The sequence below is a fragment of the Echinops telfairi genome, unplaced genomic scaffold, assembly GCF_000313985.2.
Source record: "Echinops telfairi isolate 266 unplaced genomic scaffold, ASM31398v2 ScPeMD7_7467;HRSCAF=8505_0, whole genome shotgun sequence".
NCBI lineage: Eukaryota > Metazoa > Chordata > Mammalia > Afrosoricida > Tenrecidae > Echinops > Echinops telfairi.
The window spans coordinates 2,930,558-2,950,700 of NW_022111367.1; positions in this window are offsets into that span (position 1 = coordinate 2,930,558).

A 20,143-nucleotide genomic window follows, 5' to 3' on the forward strand; every position below is an offset into this window, starting at 1 on the left:
ACTAAACCTATAAATGTATGCACATAGATCTATTTCCCCAACATCATATATAAATATATTTACATATGTACATGTTTGTATCTAGAGCTCTATAAATGCCCTTTGCTTCCTAGTTCTTTCCTCTATTGCCTTTTACTTTCCTCTTGTCCCACCAACCTAGCTCTCTTCACTATTACACAGGAATTCAAGTGATTTCTGCTTGTTAATCTTGAATCCTGCTACTTTGCCAAATCCATCAATTGTTTCTAACAAATTTTTTTAGACATCTTTGGGTTTTCTGTATGAAAAAATTATATAACCTCAAAATAGTGCGAGTTTACTCCTTCTTTACTCAATTGTATTCCCTTGATTGCTTTCTGTTTTCTAATCGTTCTAGCTAACACTTCCAGCACAATGTTCCATAGGGTGATTGGGGACATCCTTGTCTAGTTCTCATTATCAGGGAAAATGTTTACTGATTTCCCTCATCAAGCATGATTTGGCTATTTGTTTATGAGTATGGCCTTTTATGTTGAGGAATTTCCCTTGTATTCTTTTTTATTGCTTTCCAATTAAATATTTTTGTTGAATATTTTCAAATGTCTTTTCTCTTTCTATTGATATGCTCATGTGGTTCTAATTCTTCATTTTGTTCATGAGGTGGATCGCTGTGATAAGAGGATTATGGTTCCAACTTGGCCAATAAACACATGTGGGAAGGTCATTGAAGGACTAAGAGATAAATGGCTAGGTGAGCCTCGCCTTTCTGTCTCTTGCTGCCGGATGATCGGGCTAGTGTGTGGCTGCCTTAGTTAATTCTCTGCCTCAACATGCGAGCTATACTACCTGTGGGACACCCAGCCCGTGGACTGTGTTGCTATAGTTTGAAGTTTCTTCAAGATCTGCTTTGCCACAATGTTGCTATATACGTCACTTGAACTGGGGACAGTCAGACCCTGTCATCTCTCTGACTGTTGGTGACCTGCCCTGCTCTTTGCTGCCTGTGGCCAGACTACCTATATTGTTCTACAGAAAACTCAGCTGTCTACTTCCTTGACTTGCACCCGACAGCCCTCGTGAGTTGAAGGACTGCCAGTGTAATAACTGTCTCATGGAAGTGAGTTGAACTGAGCCATTTGTATTGCTCTGTGGATAATTAGCTGTTTATTTCTTATGTTGTATGTATGTATGTATGTATGTATGTATGTATCTATAAAATCATAAGTGTCCTGGTTTTGTTTTTCTAGAGAACCCTGTCAAACACAATTGCATTGATTGTTTTTCTAATAATGAACCATTCTTGCATCCCTTGTATGAATACCACTTGATCATGATAAATTATATTTTAAATATATTGTTGGATTCAAGTGGTAAGAATTTTATTGAGAATGTTTTCATCTGTGTTCATGAGGGTCGTCGGTCTATAGCTTTCTGTCTTTGTAGGGTCTTTGTCTGGTTTTGGTATCAGGGTTATGTTCATTTCCGAGTATGCATTTTGGAGTTTGTTGTGTGTTGCTATATTCTGGAATAATCTGTGTAGGATTAATGACAGTTTTTCAAGGAATACTTGGTATTCTTGTGAAGGCATTTGGTCTTGGGATTTTCTCGGTTGAGAGTTTCTTAATAGCCTATATTTCTCCTCTCTTTGATGGTTATTTGAGGTTTTCTAGATCCATACGCATTAATTTGGATAGATGGTGTATTTCTAATTATTTCAATTTCTTCTGGGTTATCAAACTTTATTTAGAGAATAGTCTTTTGATAGTAGTGTTTTATTGTTGGTTTTTATTTTATTTGTATCTTTAATGATGTCACCCTTGTCATCTATCACTCTAGATATTTTCATCTTCTTTTTTTTCTTTAAGTTGCCAAAAGTTTGTCAATTTTGTTACTTCCTTCAAAGAACCCACTTATTGTCCTATCAAATTTTCCATTGTTTTTCGGTATTCCACTTCATTTATTATCCTCTGCTCTTTATTATTTCATTTCTTTTGTTGTTGAAGGGTTTGTGTTGTTGCAAGAGCAACAACATATGTAGCTAAGTGGATGTGTTGTATAAAGTGTTGATTTTGGATTTCTCTTTCATTTTTATGCGTGCACTGATTGCTTTAAATTGCTCTTTGGTAAATTGCATTTGCTGTCCCAAAGACTTTGGTATGCTGTTTTATTGTTTTCAAAGTATTTCTTAATTTTTTCTCTTATGTAATTTATGACTCGGTGTATTAGACAGGCTTCTCTAGAGAGATAAAACCAAATTGCTGACAATTTAATATATTTATTTATAAAGATAATTAGATATATAACAAGAAATGAACTGTTAAATCATATACAGATAAATATATAATACAAGAAATGAACAGTTAACTTATAAAGCAGTACAAATGACTCAGTGCAACTTACTCCCATGAGAGAGAGTTGTGAGACACTAGCAGCCCTTCAAGTCTAGTCTCCTGCCAGGTCTTCCTCTATATAGAGAGAGGGCTAGTCTATCTCAGCACAGCAGCCAATCACAAGGCAGGTCACCAACTGTCAGCCAGGTCACCAGTCGCCAGTCCCCAGCTCCAGAGATGTCTTAAAGGGACCTCAACTTACAGCGACACAGTTCACAGGCTAGGCATCCCACAGGTAGTGTAGCCTGTAAATTGAGGCACAGAACAAGCAAGGCAGCTGCACACTGGTCTGATGATCAACAAGTGAGAGACAAGAAAGGCAAGGCTCACCTAGCCATTTATTTCTCCGCCCTTCAGTTAATTCCACTTGTGTTTATCGGTCAGTCTGGCACAATAAACTATCTCACTCAGTTCTTTTTAAGTCTCCATATGTTTGACATTAGGGTCTTTTTTCCCCCGACAGTTTTATTAGTATGTAATTCATGTATCATGCAATTTAATATTCCAATCATATAAGAAAGAACTGCACAATAATAACCACAATCAATTTTAGAATATTTTCTTCTTTCTTATACTCATTGTTATTAAGTACCAATTTGTTCCCAATCTCCCCCACCATACCTCAAATAAACAATTAATATAGTTATAGTCTCTATAGATTTACCTATCCTGGATTTCATATACTGAAAAATATACAAAAGAAAAAAACTAACAACAATAAAGTCAAATAGAAAAAAATCCTCAATTGAAAAGATTATTCTTTCTGTTGTTGATTTCCAGTTTTATTGCATTGTGATCTGAGAGGCTGGTCAAATAATAACAATGTTTTTGAATTCATTGAAGTTTGTTTTGTGGCCTAACATGGTGCATTCTAGAGTGTGTACCATGTATATCCGAGAAGAATGTATATTGTGTTGCTTAGCTCTTCTGTTTATTTAGCTCTTTAACTCAATAAGAGTTTGATAGATGTATTTGAAGGTTTTTCATTGGGGCCTTATGTATTTATTATGGTTATTTCTAATTCTCAGAATTCTCTCCTTTCCTTAAAATAGCATAGTTGGACTACAATACGGCAAGATGTTTATCTTTGGGGATTTATTCTGTTTGGGGTTCTCTCAGCTTGAAAATAACTCAAGTAGTTATTTGCCCTCCTTTGTGAGTTTTCATAACTGTTCTTTGATGTGGATTTGTTTTAATTTTCTTCAACTTCAACTTGAACTTACATATGTCAGCTCCAGTCCTCATTTTTGCTGATAATATTGAGCTTCTCTATCATCTCTTCCCATAGATACAGTCAATTGATTTGTGTGTACTTTGTCTAGAGAGGTTTATGTATAGTCATTTTTTATGTTGTTGAAAAAGGTATTTGTAATAAAGAAGCCATTAGTCTTAAAAAATTCTACCATGCCATCTTCAGCTTCAATTGTAACACCAAGGTCATATTTTCCATGTTCCTTCCCCTAGTGTTCCTTCCTCTTTGTTTCCAACTTTCACATTCAAGTGGCCCATAATTATCAATGTATATTGACTGAATGTCTGATCAATTCCAGACAGACAAAAAAGGTAGAATTCCATAATTTTGTTTGCCCTAACCTCTGTGGTTGGTGCATAAATTTTAATAATAATTGTATAACTGGACTTCATTTTATGTGGATGTATATTGTTTATTCAAAGAAGCATCATTCTTGAAGATAGATCTTGAGATGTCCTTTCTGCTATGAGTGAGACACCATTCCTCTTGAAATGGTCGTTCCAAGCTTAGTAAAACATACGATTGTCTGATTGATTCATAATGGCCAAGACCAGTCCATTTCAGCTCAGTAATGCCTGTCATAACAATCCTTATGTATTCCATTTTTAATGATTTAAATTTCCTTAGATTCATACTCCACACATTCAAAGGTCTAATTATTAATATTAATAGATGCCAAAGCTGTTTCTTGTTTGAATCATGCTACATCAGCAAATGAAGCTCTCAAAAGCTTTATCCCATTCACTTCATTATGGTTAATTCTGCTTTGAGCAAGTAGCTTTTCCTTAGTCACATTTTTAGTGTCTTCCAACCTCAGGGGCTTATATTCTGACACTATACTTGACACTTTACTCTGCAATTCATGATATTTTCAGTATCTTGCAATAATCCACTGCTACTCATAAGGTTTTTGGTAACTAGTGCCTCAAAAGTAGACTGTCAATTCCTTCTCCACAGTCTGTTCTTAGTCTGGAAGCTCTTCTGACTTGTGTTTATTTTGAGTGACCCTGATGAAACTTGAACTACAAGGGACATGGGTTCAAATACTGTAGCAGCAAGCAATCCACCACAGTTTAATAAACTGAAAGACCAAGTGGTTGAACTTACTTTTCCTTGTTTCTTATGATTGAATCGCTAATATTGTTTGGTGTTTGTTGACAATAGATTTTTTAAAGTTTATGCTTCCCAAGTGTTTATAAATGGATTACACAGCTATTCATCACAATTTAAAATAATTTAAAGCTCACTCAAAGATTAATTCTTTCAGATGAACTGTAAGTGCATATTCCTCGATCATCCCAGGATTACTGCAACTGAATAATTCTCTATAATATAAGAGAATAATAGCAATATTATATTCTATAATATTTAAAAATGTTATATATATAAAATAAAATAGAAAAATATATTCTATAATAATAAAATAAAAGTTTTTAATGAACGCAACTCAGACTTTTCTTTTTATGTTTATATATGAGTTGGTTTTGATTTTCAAAGAAATTTCTTTCCATGTAACAAATTTATTTTTTCCAAAATATAAGCATCCCCACAGAATAGTCGGTTTCTCTTAAGATAATTCTTGAATAAGAGAACTGACTACCAGATCAATGCTTTCGACTTATAAGCAGGTGCATATTTAAAAATAATTTCTCCTGGAACCACCATTTCCTACTTGCCTCTAACTCCATCCAAGTTTATCTTTTAAACCTACATCAACTCATTTTTAGATGCAATTCTTATTATTGCCTTAACACAGGCAGCATGAATATCTTCTTCTTTTCTCTCACCATAAATATCTTCTTTTTTCTCACCGTAATGGAATTTCTTATTAACTATATACCAATTCTTCATATCATAAAAATACCTCATCAAAGGATAAGGAAGCCCCTGTAAATTCTGCTATTGATTGGTCATAAAGACAATGTTGTTATCTGAATAATGTTCTCTGGTTTTCTCTTAAAATAACAACAATGCAGAAAATCATGCTACTTTACTTACAACCATAAGGGGCTTTAATGCGGTTCTTTATTACATATTTATTAAACTGCTTTATTATCTTTTCTAGATCACACAACTCAGAAGCAGTTGCAGTGCCTGAAGAGAATTTTAAAAATCCTAGGTCTGATCTTCATAGGTAATATTACCATCTGTGAAAAATTCCAGACTGAAGAAAGCCAACCTGCTGGGAGCATTTTTGTTTGTTTATTTGTTTGTTTTAAGGGGCAGGCAGTATGGTTAAAATTAATCAGTAGTGAATTATTTCCTTGTGATTCATATGCATCTCACAAGAAAAATAATGAAGCACTCTTGAAGATAACCTTTAATGAGTAAAGCAGACTATCTCGGCCATCTAGTTTCACTTTATCATTAGTTGCAACTGACTTGAATTTGGAAGGCCAATCTATTGTGTTGAGGAAGCAGGCTTCTAGTTTCTCCTAGTATGGGGATGCTAAATTACATTCTTGTAAGACTCACTTGGATGGATGTCTTAAGCCAGGTCGGCACATACCAGGTGAAACGTTATCTATTGATTTACAAGCTAGATGCATGTGTCAAAATGCAATCCAGTATTTTTGTAATAATAGCTAGCAGTCTTGGCTGTAAATAATTTATGGAGAGTATGCAGTTTAAACAGGTTAGTGCTCGCTGTCTCTTCAGCTTGACTGCCCTGGTTTTAGATCGCGCAGACATTCAACTCCTTGGAGATCTGTTCTTATCACTGCAAACCCTAAAAGGGGGCCCAAACTGCAGCCAATTCAGTGACTCAAAGCCTCTCGGACATTTGCTAAAGTTCTACCTCAAGGTTCATTGAGTAAACAAGGTTCCTGTGGCCTCACGCTGGCCCCATCGATGTAAGGTAATATCAGACATGAAGGCTTATTGATCTCTAGAGCATGGCCCGGCACCGCTATCTTTGTGCAGAAACATGGAAGAGTGTGCATGGCAAAGGACCTGGGTGAGCTTAATGCAAGCTGACATTTCACTAATGCTGTGTTCCTGAGCCTGGAAAAGAGCTGGCTACCTAGTGACACCCTCCGTTTAAGTTTAAATAAACATAAAACCCAATTGTAATGAGGACTATGGATGGCCCCTTCTGCCCCAGACACTTTTCCTTTCTTCTCTGCAAACAATGTCTGCAAGTAGGCTTCTCTGCAGAGTCACATAGACGGCCAGAAAAGTTACAGCATCTTTTACGTTTCACGAATTAAAGCCAGAAGGGAAAGCAAATCCTGTTACTATTTCAGGAAGGTGATTCAGCTTCCCCATCAAACAGGCAATTCATGATACATGGACCTCTGATATCCCAGGTCAGACATCTATACATTTCCCTGTATCTTCTGTGTCCTTTAAGATGAAAAGATATTGCAGCTCTCCACTGCTAAATACAGAAGAACTATTTTGTCACGAGAATCATAGTTTCTGTGGGCTTAGAGCAGGAAATGGGATAAGCTATTTTTCACCAATTTATAAGCAGAATAAAAAGAGATGCTCTGCAAGTGCTGGAACCACACTTAGAAACATGATAGGCAGTGCAAAGTGGGAAGACCAGAAAATAAAATCTTTGAATTCTAGCCATAACTTTCCTTGGGATGGCTCATCAGTGATTTCTTTCTCTCTTGAGTGAGCTTCGCAGAGTATGAGAAAACAATAAAAAAGAACACCTCCTTGGTCAAGCCAACACTGGACTAGAACACAGGAGGTCTGATTCTGTCCCATAGAACCCTGTCGAGCCTAGAATCATTCATATAACAATTCAGAACACCAGTTTCTTCTTTGGTAAAATAAGGGAAGCAGTATCTTATAGGGTTGTGGTAAGAACAAAATGAAACAACATATGAGCCTGAAGGTTATGTTCAGGGATAGGAATAAGAAATTTGAGTACACTGACAGGCAAGGGTGTGCATTGAGTGGTACCCCGCCACGATATATATCACCTTTGCTAGGCCGCAATTCTCAGTGTTATGTAAATATGTGAGTGATGTAAGTTTTTGATGTGATATAATTATGTATATTGTAAATCCAAACACTATGATATTAATGAGTTAAGATTAAAATCAGCTATATTAATGAGGCAGAATATAATGTACAGGTTGCATGTTCAGCCAATCTCTTTTGAAATATAAAAGAGATTGAACAAGCTAGAAGAGATCGAGGGACCTCCAACCTCCAAGAAAAAAAAGCCAGGAACCAACCGTGTCCTTTAGACCCAGGGTACTTGTGCTGAGAATATCCTAGACCCAAGGTAAAAATGATGCAAGACACACGGAAATCAAGGAGACACAGTCCTTTCGTCAAAGGCAACAGAGTTTTGCCCTCGATGGTACTCTGAAACACAGGGAATCCAGGACAGATGAACCCCTCATGAGAGAATAAATTTCTGTTTACTGAAGTCATCCAGTTGTGGCATTTCTATTACCCTAGATAACTGAGACAGGCAGTATTTCTTCCCTTATAGCTAATAAATTTTAAGTCCCTATGATAGTTTTTGGTGAATTATGCTTCTGGGGCCAATAGTATCAAAACTTCCGTAAGTGAAAACACAAAGCACTCTGAGTCAAATCAAAAAACTTTCTCTAGGAAACAGTAGTTGAATCCCCAGCTGCATATTAGAGTAATTTGGGAAGATTTTCAAAATGACCAAATTTACCGATATCAATTACATCAAAATCTATGGGGATGGGCCCTAAGCACCAGGTAGAGTTAAAACCCCTAGGAGATTCCAGTCCCAGACAACATTGGGAATTGTTAGTATTAAGGCCAACGGTGAGAAATCTCTTTGGGTGGGGAAGTAAGTTCCTGTGAACCACATTCTGGTGAGCCATTTCAATCCTAGAAGGTGATTCTAAGAATCATACAGGAATGTAGGCTCCATTTTACTTTCTATCATTTAATTTCTCTAAAGAGTTGTCAATGATAATCGATTGGTGATGACAATAGTGATTGCCTTAACATCTACCTTGTTTTTTAAAGTTTACAAGCACAAAACTATTGTGATCATTTGATAATTTTATGTCAACTTGGATATGTATAAATGTGTAGAGGTGGAATCCAACCTGCCAATCAGGTCACAACCTGATGCTGTCTCCTGGGGTGTGTGGCCTTCTTATAAGGAATACCCTGTAAACCTCCACCCTTTCTCTCCCACATCACCTTTCTACTGGCTAGAAGTCTGACACTAACCATGAGAGGTGCTGGACGTATGTTTCCACCAACCTTGGATCCACAACTTGGCATACACCAGCCTGTGATATTCCTGCATTCTATAGCATTGCATGTGGTTACAGGAGTTTGAAGAGGGACTTGTGGATGAGGATTGGACACATGAACTTGAGTTGGACTGGGCTGGGGGTGCCTTCTTGAAGTAAAACTCTTTCTTATACATGTATGAGCATCACTGGATTTGTTTCTCTCATTAACCTGCTTTAACACAGCTGTCCTCTGCTCAGTTCCCAGCGTGGTCTCTCTAAAATACAATTCTGATTCCCAAAAATAGAATTCTTCAATGATTCTCTTTTAAGGATAAAATTTAAACCATTATTAAGAAGCACCTCATGGACGGATTCTGTTATTTTTATACTGTTACCTCATGCCTCGTTTTTGAATTTGTCTACTGAGCTGTATTCCTAGCACCCATGTTCACATCTGGTCAAAGGCATTTCCACATTTCTGCACAGACACAAACAGGCAGCTCTTTCTGAATGGATCCCACCCCCCCTTACATTCCTATTTGTCTGGGGACTCCATCCACACCAGCACTAAGTCCGTAGATTTCAAACTCTAATTTACTTTTCCCAATCTAATCCTTCAGACTATCCATACCCTAAAATCCACAGCTATCAAGTAGATTCCAATTCATAGCAACCCTATAGGACAGAATGGAACTTTCCATAGGGTTTCCTAGACTGTAATCTTTATGGAAGCAGACAACCTTTCTCCTGCAGAGTAGCTGGTAGGTTTGTACTGCAGAGTTTCACTTTCATAGAGGAGTTTGTAACCACTGTCCTTCTCTTCTCCTAGACACCCAACATGTTCTCAAGCTGCCTTTTATTTATTTATTTGTACACTTTTATTATAGTATATTATATATCACCCCAAAGTTTCTTCTTTATGAATCCATACTTCTTTTTAAAACAGTATTATTGACATGTAATTCACCACTTGTCTGTGAGTTTATCATAGTATAGTGATTTGTGTGGTACAGTAATGCTACATGCTATGTCACTGGTATCTGAAATGCCAGCAGGGTCACCTAAAGTGAACAGTTTACAGCAGAGCTTCCAGACTAAGAACAGACTACAAAGAAGAAATTAGCTATCCATTTCAGAGGAAGTAGCCACTGGAAACTTATGAATAGTGATGAAACATTTACAGATCCTGAAGGCCTGAAAGTTGTCAGTGTCAGCGATAGTGCCAAAGGACCTGATCATGTTTCATGAGTAGAATATAATCTGCAATAGTAAAGCCTTCAGAATATTCCTCTGCTGATGGGGAACAAGTCAAAATGAGAAGAAACAAAGGAAACTATATACTTATAAGCAGGACTTGAAATATCTTTGGTGCTATTGAATTGAAATGGACTGGTATTGACCATTTTGAATCAGAAAATGATGTGACTTACTCTGCTGGGACTCACACAGTCAAAAGGAATGGCATTACATTCATCATCAAAAAGGACTTTTCAAGATCTATCTTGATCTGCAATGCTGTCTGTTATAGGATTATATCTATTAACTTTCAAGGAAGTCCAATTAATATAGATATTATTCGAATTTATGTACCAACTACTAAAGCTATTGATGAAGAAATTGAAGATTCTACCAACACCTTCAGTCAGAAATTGATCAAACATGCAAAGAAAAATATATGAAACACATTTAGCATAGCTTCAACTCAAAATACTCAAGGAAACAAATTCAAGCCTTGAGTCACAATATTGAAAGATTCTATGGGCAACATATAGAATGATGTAGTAGACATCAAGAGACTATGGAAAGAATACACAAAGTTCCTGCACTAAAAAGAACTATGCAATATGCTACCATTTCAGAGGTAACCTAGGAGCTAGAACCAATGGTACTGAAGGAAGAAGTCCAAGCTGCACTGGAAGCCAGGAAGTCATCCCACTAGTCACTCTTTTCCCCACTGCCAAAGCCTCAGGCCACATAAGGAGAAGGTATCCCAGTCTATGATGATGCATCTGGTCATGACAGCCTCTGCCACTCAAGACAGAGATCTTGAACATGCTCTTCCAAGGTCCTCTGGGTTTCTCTATACTACTTCAAAAATGGCTCATCATTTTTACCAAGGGTATAGATTTCCAACACTAACCTAACTAACCCGACCTCACCTGCATGGACACGCCGCTTCCTGTCATAGCTTCTCCTTTGTGTTCGTGAGGTTCTGTAAGCTCCGTGCTAACCACCTTCTGTACATCTGACACCATGGCAAGAATACAGCATTGGACCTTTCAACCACTAGAACAAATGTTTTTTTTAAATTGATCATTGCAGAATTGTGGAGTGTTTTTACATCGATCTTTTGCTAGTGCAATTAGCACTGTTTTGCATGTTATGACTTAATAAATCCTTGAACCATAAAAAAATTGACCAATATCTTTTCTTAGTGTTACATATACCCTATTTGCATAGCGCCTCCCAAGCATTTGGTGGTAGTTACAGAGAATTGGATAGAAGAGCCATAGTAAGAAATTTTACTCCACGATAATAAGATTTGCATTCAATCTAACAGCTTTCCCCAACTCCCTGAAAAGAAAACACAACTGCTTGTGAAGAAGGGACAATTAAATATTTTGCCACTTCTAATAAATGGATAAAAAGCAATCTATCTTACTAATCTGACTAGACCAGAACATATATACTTCTACAGATAAGAGCTCAAAACACAGGGAATCCAGAACAGATAAACCCCTCAGGACCAATAAGGGGAGCAGTGATACTAGGAGGGTATGGGTAGAGGGAGTAGTAAGGGGGGAACCAATCACGATGATTGATGTATGGCCCCCATCCCAGGGGGGCAGACAGCAGAAAAGTGGGTGAAATGAGACAGCAGTTGGTGTAAATCATGAAGAAGAAAAAAGATTAATTTATAAATTATGAAAGGGGCATGAGGGAGGGAGGGTTAGGAAGGGAGGGAGGAAAATGAGGAGCTGATGTCAAGGGCTCAAGCAGAAAGAAAATGTTCTGAAAAAGATGATGATAACATATGTAGAGATGTGTTTGAAAAAATGGATATATATATATATATAGTGATAAGAGGTGTAAAAGCCCCAATAAAATAAAATAAGGAAGAAAGCAAAAAATGACTTCCATTGAGTCAATTCTTACTCATAGTGACCCTATAGGATAGAGTCATAAAAACTTACTTAATGACATAGTATCTTTTTTCGTTTTGGTTTAAAATTTTTACTTAGAAAGGCAATGCTCCACAAAGTCAGTCAAGTATATTTGGAAATTTAGGGAAATTAAGTAATATTAACCTGTGCTTTAAAGCAGCCCTGAAGTTGAAGCTACCAGGAATATTTATCCAGGGTAATGGAATACGAGGGGGCTTCCAAGTGCAGGGCTATTGCAAATGACGAGGTTCCCAAGAAATACAGAGCTGAAGACATAGATACCACTTAGGTAATAAGGAGGAAAAAAGCACAACTTCCCTCATCTTCCCGCCTCTAATTCACTCCCCCTTTTCAAACTTCACTGCCACTGCATTTTCATAATGCCTAGCAGCCCAGGGGCCTAGTGGGTTTTGTGCTGCTCATCACAAAATCAGGAGTTTGAACTCAAATGGAGGAAGAACAACTTGATTGCAGTGGGTCTGAGGTTTTCTTGTGTTGTATAGAAGAATGGTGCTTTGGGGGAAGCCCTGGACTAACAACCACAATATCAACAGCTCTGGACTAACAACCACAATATCAACAGCTGTTCTGAGAGAGAAACACAAGACTATCAGCTCCCATAAAAATTTACAACTTCAAAAAGAAAAACCCCAAAACAAACAAACACAAATTTACAACTTCAGAAACTGTGTAGAGTTGCTGAGCTGGAATAGGCTCTATAGCACTGGCTTTTATGAGGATAAAAGAGTCTTTGGGAAGTACAGTATGGTTAAAATTCTCAGCTGATAAATTAAAAAATTGGACTTTCACTCAAATTTACTTCAGAAGAAAGGGTTGCATTCTATCAGAAGAAGAGAAGGAGGAGGAAGAGGAGGACAAGAAAGAAAAGAAAAGCAACTAAAAACTCAATGGAGCACAAATCTGCTCCGAGACATGGATTCGTTGTGAATCTCACTCATTTGATGGCAAATGGTTTGAAACATTGTTGATTCAATGGCAGAGTTTCAGCATTCCAATTTCTAGTCAGGGTACCTTAAATACAGTTACTACCCTGCCTTCCATGGAAACTTGGTGATTATTGTAATTCTAAAGATGTTGCAGCAGCATTTCTGCACTAAGATAAACAACCAAGAAAAAACCTAGTGATCTCCTTCCAAAAATCAGCAATGAAAGCCCTGTGGAGTCCAGTAGTCTGATTCCCACTTACTCATGGAAACTCAGGACCAGGCAACATTTTGTTCTGTTGTCCATGAGGTTACCAGGAGTTGGGGTCAACTCAACAGTAGCTAACAAGATGAGGACAGACTTGCTACAGAAACACAGCAGTGGGCAGAATGAAGGGAAGATAAGGTATATAATAGGCAGAGGAGAGGCCTGTAAGGACACTGGTGCAGCTGAAATCTCTGACATATACAAGAATCAGGATAACCTCAACCCTAAATAAAAGCCCAATGGGGGAAAACAAATTAGAGGTGGAAGTGTAACTGAATTGAAAATTACTGTCTTCAAACACCTGGAAAGTTTACCCACATTTCTTCTGGCATTATATTCTCAGAGAATAGCCATGATCTGGATTTTAGAGTATAACTGAGACCATAATGTTACTTAACATAAAAAACAGTGCCAGGGGATCAGAGGACCTGAGGGCTTTGCCTTGATACGGTCACTTGCTTCTCCAATGACCATAGACAAACACTAAGCCTGAGCTTGAGTTTCATTTTCACTAAAAGGAGAGGAATATTACCTAACTTACAGGTCATGGGAAGATGATCAAAAGGGATGTTGCCAAAGTTCTTTGAAGCAGTAAATTGTGCTGGAGGGTGAAACCTATGAGAACCAGAATTTGACTGCCCTTTTCCCCCAGGTCCCATAAGTTGTTTTTTTTTTCAAAGAATAAAATAATACTATACATAATTTTTAATGTATTATATTTGTAAATTGTCCTTATGTTGAAATTTAAAAAAATATATTACCATACTATTTTAGCTTTCTATGAAAATTTTTGTTGCTTATATAGACCAAATTTTTAATCAAGAACCCCCCTCCCCCCTCCTCCCCTTCCCGGTGAATGGTGTCCCGCTTTACCAATGTTAAAATCTGGTCACCTTAATGTAAGACAAAATCTTGCCATCCTTGCCTCTAAAGAATATTTTGGCCATATTTCTTTCTAGGCATATAGGTTTGTCCTTTTAGCAGACATGGTACTTTCACATTTCTTCCCCAGCACCACTAATCAAATACATCAATTCTTCTGTTGTCTTCTTTAGTCAAAGTGCAACTTTCACAAGCTTTCACTAAAATTAAAACACGCAAACATATGAATAACATCAAAGCATTGCCAGATACTGCGAACATCATGAGCAGAAGGAAAGTATTGTCAGAGTTAGTGCCAGAAGATGCGCTCCTCAGCTTAGAAGGAACTCAAAATACGACTGAGGATAAGCTGCCTGCTCAAAATACCAATGGTTAGGGTCATCAGGTAGGTTCTGATCCATAGTAACCCTGTTCACAACAGAGGGAAACACTGCCCAGTCTTGCACCAGCCTAACACGTAGTCGTTCCTATGCCTGAACCATTGCTGCAGCCACTATGTAAACTCATCTCATTAAATTCGTAGTTTTTGACAGGATGAACTCTGCCACTTTTCTGTCACTCTTTAAGTGAAAATTGTTTTCATTTTCCTTTTCTGAAAGATTTACTGCTTTCCCAGGCTTTGTTGTCTTATTCATTTTATGATGAAAAAATTATATGTAATAAATTAATTTCCAAAACCAACTACTTACAGTCTCCATAACTCTGTAAGCATGCAGGACTGAGCTAGCTATCTTAAAAACAGGCCTTTTGAAATTTTAAAATATTATTATTTCAAATAGAAAAACCAGACCACATGACTCCCAATATCTGAGAAAATGAAACATGCTAAATTCATACGTGCATGATTAAGTAACTTAAATATTAATGTTTTGAAATAATATGTGCATTTTAATATAAATAGGAGCTGAACATGAATTTCTGTCACAAAAATTATCTTGAAACAAAATGCTTTAATGTTTTATAGAATTACAGACTCCTAAAATATTATCATTTGAACTATGCTGCTAAGGACTATTAATAAGATTAATAAGTAAAGAAATATACATAGAAATGAAGGTGATGCCTCATTATTCTCTCCATCCACTCTGTTGGTGAAAGGGAAGGTGGAACATATTTATGCCTCAAAGTGTATATATATTTACTGGAAAATAGAAATACTGGCAATCAGAAATATTTTCCATAAATATGGATGATATACTGAATGACTATATACTGCAAGATCACTTCTTGGCCAACTGAATGAAAGATCTATATTTGTAACCATTCCAAAGAAATGCGACTCACCAAAATGCACAAATTATAGAACGATATCATCGATATCACATGCTAAAAACGTTTTGCTAAAAATTCAATTCAATAACAGTTCCAGAGGGCCATTGACAAGGAGCTATGAGAGCTTCAGGCCAGATTCAGAACAGGACAGGGAACAAGAGATTTCTTGGTTGATGTTAGATGGATCTTGACTGAAAGCAGAGAAAGCAGAAAATGTTTATTTGTGTTGCACTGACTATGTAAAGGCATTCAACTGTGTAAATCAAAATACACTATGAATAGTCTTGAGAGGAATGGGAATTCCAGAGCACTTCATTGTGCTCATGAGGAACCTGTACATGCATCAAGAGGCAGTTGTGCAAACAAGACAAGGGAATACCACATAGTTTGAAATCAAAAAAGGTGTGAGTCAGGGTTGTGTCCGCTTGCCCAACTTCTTCAACCTGTATGTTGAGCAAATAATCAGAGAAGTTAGCTTATCTGGAGAAGGATGTGGTATCTAGATTGGAGGAAGGTAGATGGCATGCAGTTGACACAACCTTGCTTGCTGAAAGTGAGAGGACTTGAAGTACTTTGCTGATGAAGATCAAGGATTTCAACCTTCAGCTTGGTTTACAAATCATTGTAAAAAACATAACAAAATACTTATAACCGGACCAATAGATGAGTGAAGAAAGGAAGTTGTCAAGGATTTCATCTTGCTCAGATCCACAATCAATGCTCATGGGCACAGCAGTCAAGAGATCAAAGGATGCATTGCATCGAACAAATTTGCTGCACACAATCTATTGAAAGTGTTGAAAAGCAAGAATGTTACTTTGAGGGCTAAGGTGCACTTGACACAACCCACAGTATTTTCAATTTTTTCATAGCATATGAAAATTTGACATGAAGAAGGCTGACGAAGAATGGATGCATTTGAGCTATGATATCAGCAAAGAATATTGAAAGTCCTGTGGACTGCCAAAAAACAAACAGATCTGTCTTGAAAGAAATACAACCAGAATGCCTTGAGAGGCAACTATGCCAAGACTTTGTGACCACATATTTTGTACACATTGGGATATGGAGGAGGACATCTTGCCTGATAAGAGGGAGGGGCAGCTAAAAGAGGAAAGCCCTCTACAAGATAGATAGACACAGTGGCTGCAACACTGGGCTCAAGCATAAGAAAAAATTGTGAGGGTGGCATAGGATTGGTTAATGTTTAGCTCTGTTGTACACAGGGTCGGAACAACTCTAGGACATCAACAACAGCAACATATGAGTCATTTACTGGACAAAATTTGAAAAAGTTTGGTAAGTACTATATTCACCTTCTGAAAGAGGATTGGAAGTTAAAAAAAATAGAGTATTTTTTAAATCCCGATATCAGATCAGATCAAGAACAATTGTTAAAATATTATATTCGGGATATCCATATAAAATTATTCATTGATAATAGGAAATTCTGTATTTACTGGTATCCTGTTGTTTTAGTTGATAAATCTGGCAACTCTAGAGCTGTTCCATGACTGTATCATAGCAATCTCACCATAGTCAATTAACTTCAGGAGGTAAATATATATGTCCCTTTTGGCCTCTGTGAAACTTAATATTTCTTCTCATCTTTCCTGATACTGTGAAAGGGGAGATCACAACCCAGATACCTGACCAACTGAGCCTGTAATAATAGAAACTAAACCAAATGGCTGGCTGAAATGGCTTAGAATTCTTAGATGATTTATGACCTTCTGTAGGAAATAAACTTCCACAACTTCCCTTTCTACAAGAGTTTAAATAAAAACTCCTGGAAGCCCCTCAATTTTAATTCTTCCCTGAATGAGTAATTTCAGTACCATTACTGCTTATATCGTATCAATTTGGCACTTCTTTGATTATTTTTTTAAGGACAGCATCACTCTGTTAACAATAGCAAAAAACTGAAAACAGGTCAAATGCTTATTTAGACTGATGGACAAAGAAACATTGATACAACACACACCATGAAATACAATACATCACTAAAACATAACCAAAACCAAAACAATGGTGAAATGGAAAATCACCTCATCATATAGACTGATCTGGAATCATTATGTTGACTAAAGTTAGTCAATTAGAAAAAGACATACATTGTGAACAGAACAGCCTGTTTTCAAACAAGCAGCAATGTAAGTGAAGCATCACCCAAGTCCACATGGAAAAACAAACCAGCAGCTGTGATCCAAGGATTGTAAATAAGATCATCCAAATCTGAAGAAGGGAATATCACCAAGGTTTAAATTGTGAAGGCTACAGATGACAGTTGAAGCCCAAAATCTATTTGTCGGGTTTACACATGGATTAAGCTTCCAGTGAATCACCCCTGATCATAGCTGAGGGGTGAAAATAGTCCTGTTATCAGAGTCTTGTAAAGTTGCTTGTGGCAGACATAATTAGGTCAAAATGTAATATACTATTTGAACTCCCTTTTGCCTCATTTTAAAAGTGTCTCAGTTTATAAAAAAAAGGTAAAGAGGAAATACACATGGATTAAGGTCCTCGTGCATCCCCTCTGACCTTGGACTGGGGATACATACAGCCTTGCTAACATGCAGAATGCATTGGAAAGTGGATTGCTGCAGATGCATTAGGTTAAAACTTAGCACCCTATCATTCAATCTCCCTTTTCATCCATTTAAATTTGTTTTAGCTTAAAAATTTTCCTGCTTTCTTTTCATTTGAGGCTGTTTATCTATTTTGCCTTTAAGCAAATCATTTTATTGGGGGCTCTTACAGCTCTTATCACAATCCATCCATGCATCCATTGTGTCAGGCACATTTGCACATATGTTGCCATCAGCATTTTCAAAACATTTTCTTTCTACTTGAGCCCTTGATGACAGCTCCTAATTTCCCCCCTACCCCACTCTCCCTGCCTCATGAAACTTTGATAATTAAAAAAAAAATTTTTATGTCTTACAGCTGTCTCCCTTCACCCACTTTTCTGTTGTCTGTCCCCCTGGGAAGAGGTGCCATGTAGATCATTGTTATCGCTTCCCTCTTTCTCCCCTCACCTTTTACTTAACCTCCTGGTATCTCTACTCTCATTATTGGTCCTGATGGGTTTTCTGTCCTGGATTTCCTGTGTTGCTTGCTCTTATCTGTACCAGTGTACATGCTCTGTTCTAGCGAGGTTGGTAAGGTAAAATTGAGGTTATGATAGTGTGGGAGGAAACATTAAAGAACTAGAAGAAAGTTGTATGTTTCATCAGTGCTATACTGGCTCACCCTTCTGTAAGGGATGTCCAATTGTCTACAGATGGGCTTTGGGTCTCCATTCAGCTCCCCCTCATTCACTTCATTATGATTTTTTGTTCTGGGCCTTTGATGCCTGATACCTGATCCCATCAGCACCTCATGATCCCACAGACTAGTGTTATTCTTCCATATGGGCTTTGTTGCTACCTCAAGCCTTTAAGACTCCAGTTACTATATCTTTTGATAGCTGGGCACCATCAACTTTCTTCACCACATTTGCTTATGGACCCATTTTGTCATCAGCAATCATGTCAGGAAGGTGAGCATCACAGAATGTTGGGTTATTAGAATAAAGTGTTCTTGCAATGAGGGAGTACTTGAGTAGAAGTTCATGTTGATACTTACCATAGAAATATATGTACATGGAGGTATTTCCCAAGACCCTCTACGTGGCTGGGAGAACTCCTGACCACCCTTTCTGGTGCTCCATGTGGCCAAGGGATCCCCTGCCCATCCTCCACAGCCCTACACATGGCTGACGAAACTCCCTCCTGTCTACCGCAGTGCTTTACATGGTAAGGCATCAACACCAGCCTTCTCTCTGCCTTTTGATTTTTAATGTTTTTCCAGGTGTGAAATCCAGGACAGGTAAATCTATAGAGACACTAATTGGATTAATGGCTCCTTGGGAGTATAGCAGGGGAGGTTAGGTGTAAATGAGGAACTAATAACAATGAGTGCAAGAATGAAGAAAGTGTTCTAAAACTGAGTGTGGTGATGATTGTTCAACTCTTCTTGATGATATTAAACTATTGAATTGCATAATATATGAATTACATGCCAATAACATTTTTAAAACAAGACAAATATTGTAACAGACCATTGCTATAAAGATAGCCCCCGCTCCCCACTCCACTCCCGCCCCCCAAAAAAGGACTTGCATACCAAAGGGAACAGACATTGGAGGTTGTAACCAAAATGGGAATGGAGGGCAATGGAGGCAAGACAAAACAGTGGACGACAATGTTGACAGGTGTTGACTTGAGTGAAAGGAAGGATGGAGGAACACAGAAGGAGAAGAGTAATCAGAAGAGGAAGACAGGGGATAAAATATATGGTGTAGGTTATGAGTGGTTTGAACTCTTGAATGTCACATTGATGGTCTGGAATGTAACTACCATCAATTCACAATTCTGTTCTTCCATTTTTATTTTAACAGTTTTATTGACATATAGTTCAGCAGTTGCACAATTCAATAATTTAAGCACAAAAAAGAGTTGTGCAATCATCTCCACAATTTTAGAATATTTTCAATTTCTAAAATCATTTTATTGGGGCCTCGTACAACTCTTATCACAATCCATAAATACATCCATTTTGTCAAGCACATTTGTACATTTTTTGGCATCATCATTTCCAAAATACTTGCTTTCTGCTTGAGCCCTTGGTATCAGCTCCTAATTTTTCCCCCTTCCTCCCTGCTCCCTCCTCCCTCATGAGCCCTTGATAATTTTTAAATTATTATTATTTTGTCATATCTTACACTGTCTGATGTCTCCCTTCACCCACTTTTCTGTTGTC